The following is a 2,915-nucleotide window of genomic DNA, read 5'->3' as shown; positions in this document are numbered from 1 at the left end:
GTTGTGTTCTTACTGATCTTGCATGACATATGGTTCCTAACTGCGTACGTCAAACTTGAAAGCTATTGGAGTTCCAATCTCGCCTGGTTGTCCGCCTGTGAAGCAAGAACACAACTACAACAAGTTAATAGGCGATACACGTCCATATAGGCGGCGCCATCGAAACTCTATGAGATTCCAACCACAACAGCTCTCTTACTGCTAAGCAGTAATCATATGATAGATGGTACAAGTTTTAACGACTGGTTTTAGGCTTATTTATATGCCTATTATCCAAGTTTAACCTATGTTTTGTGTAAGTTCGAGAGTAAATCCCATGTCATTATTAGTGTTCTATGCTTGATTATGTAATTTTGCTACCAAGCATGATTAGGTGTTTTGTAGGATGGAAAATAGGAAAAAGGAGCTAAAAAAGTATAAGAAGTGAAGCCAAGCTCAAGAAGGACGTAAAAAATCAGTAAATGAGCTCACGCCATATGAAAAAGGAGTTATAGACACAAGTCTACATCATGGAACTGGGCATTTAAAATGGCTTTGAAAAATTGGATAGGCAGTAGAGTGCGTGATGGCACCGCGTCGCGGAGAAGAGCATCAACTTTTATGCCTAAAGTGTAATAGTTAATAGATTATTCTTTTTCCAACTTCGAGGAGACGATTGGGATGAGCTATTTTCAGAAGAACACTTGGGTTTATTTCTCTTTTCTCATCTTTTGAATTCTCCATACTTTGAAAATAAACTATTATCATGAACCAAAGCATGAGTAGCTAATTTCCCTTATTATAAGGTTGTGGCTATAGTTTTATGGTTTGAATATTAATTTCTTTGGTTGAAAATAGATTTATCGATATAAGTTATTCTTGTATTCTTGCTCCTATTATCTTAATGCTTGATCACCATTAGGATACATTTCTTATCCATTCTCAAACTCGAAAGAGAATATAGGGATAGAACAAATAATGTAAGGAACATGTTCATTCTAGGGTAAAACGTAAGAGTGTTTCACATTTACGATAGGGATATACCTAGATTACCGAATTTGGTTATGAAATAAAAAGATAGATTAATACTCCATAGTTGGTCCATGCCTATCCCCGCTCAATGATGTAGTTAGACAAATAATTGTGATAGACGATTAGAGGTCGGAGACCATGATAATAAAATTAACCTTGTAAATCAATAACTTGATAACCCATCGGATTCACAAGTAATAAATATTAGACTTAAACTCATGCTAAGTTGCAGCCCTGGAATGTCCCCCAAGTCTGTGACCAACTCCTTTAGAAATTGGATAAATTATAGTTGGCTAGTTAACTTAGTTTAACTCAATTGTTAGTTCAATTAACCAAATCAAAACCTTTTTCACACACATGCATTTAATTGAAGTATCTTGAAAGTTAATTGTCTGCTAAATTAAAGTCCTTTGGGTTTGATAATTCGGCTCAAAAAAGCCACTATATTAATTAGTTGATCGTGTACACTTGCATGTGATATTGGTAATAACTAGTTTTGGCACCGTTTCCAGGGACTTTAAAATTGGTGAATATTTAACTTTCATATATCTTTAATTTGTACATAGTTTTATCAACTTTATCTTAGCTTCTGTCTCTTGCAGGTACTTTTTGTCATTAAATTGGAAAGAGATGGGAAATTATAGAGACGTTTGCAAAGCCTGAGCGATTTTTGTGTCAATAGAGGAACCATACGGCTTTATAGTATCATGTGCCTTAAATCAAGCGTGAACAATATGTGCTTGAGGAAATGTAACCTATGAGAGTTTGTAATATGACAATCCCACTCCCAATCAATGCAACTTCCAGTATCAAGAAATCGGCCATTGGGGTAGATTTGAGCTGAAACAGAATATGGTGTAACTTTTGCACACTAATGGATGGTTCACCAATTTAACTCACGAAGATACCTAAATGCATATCCAAATTGTTTTGGAGATTAGTGATATTTATACACCTACTGGGTATCTCCTTACTATGTGAGGCTCATAGTATTTTATTTGTCTCTATTGGGGAAAGCAAAAAGGCTGTTAAAGTTAGAGAAAGCTAATACCATCACCTCATGGAATGATCTCGTGCGGAAGTTCTTGATAAGTTTTTCCCTTCTAAGAAAGATAGCTAAGTTAATAAGAGAGATTTCAAGCTTCAAAATAAAGGGAGGAGAGAACTTATACCAGGCTTGGGATAGGTTTAAGTCCTTATTGATAAACTGTCCATATCATCACCAAGCTAATGAAGTATTGGTCCATACCTTCATTAAGGGCTTGAAACTTAACACTAAAATTCTTCTTGATTCAGTAGCAGGTGGATAGGCATTAGAGAAGACTTAAGCAAAGTTGTTCATGCTGATAAATCGTATTTCACAAGGAAATCCTTAATGGAATGGAGGAAATGCCAAACTAGTGGTGCAGAAGACAGTCGAGGTACTTGAATTCAACGCAATCATTGCTTTGACTGCTGAAATATCAGCCATGTACATCATGATGACCACTCAGTTTAATAACTTAGCTTTAGGGAAATAATAGGCTCCATTTAATATAATACAGAGCAAAAAGTATGATGTGAAATGTGCGGTAATAGTGAGCATACATCTAAATATTGTGGCGCAAATTCGGAGTCCATAAATTTTGTTTGAAATTCTCAAAGAAGTGGAGGGCACCAAAATTATGGCAACACCTATAATCCTAGTTGGAGGAAACATACGAACTTTTTGTGGGGTGGTAATCAAGCTCAAAAATAGGGGAAGAATCAATATAGGCCATAGGGTAGAGGATAGAAGTATCAACAACATGGCCAGTCAAGCCTACAAGGTGGAAAGAAGGGCAGTATAAGTGTCAAAGATATGTTGAAGCAAATCATGGTTAATTGGGCTAAATTGGCTGCAGATGTTTGCAATAATTAGCTGG

The 2,915-nt window shown here is 35.8% G+C and overlaps 1 non-coding gene across 1 annotated transcript; it reads right to left on the bottom strand.

The window, feature by feature from the left end:
- Nucleotides 1-2,129: 2,129 nt before the first annotated feature.
- LOC129890894 (small nucleolar RNA R71) lies at nucleotides 2,130-2,236 on the bottom strand. Its single transcript, XR_008767082.1, has one exon. It is a non-coding gene; the product is annotated as a small nucleolar RNA R71 (small nucleolar RNA).
- Nucleotides 2,237-2,915: the final 679 nt, after the last annotated feature.

This window comes from Solanum dulcamara, chromosome 5 (assembly GCF_947179165.1).
Source record: "Solanum dulcamara chromosome 5, daSolDulc1.2, whole genome shotgun sequence".
Taxonomy (NCBI): Eukaryota; Viridiplantae; Streptophyta; class Magnoliopsida; order Solanales; family Solanaceae; genus Solanum; species Solanum dulcamara.
The sequence above is the reverse complement of the archived record's forward strand: the minus strand, read 5'-3'. Positions and strand labels throughout refer to the sequence as shown.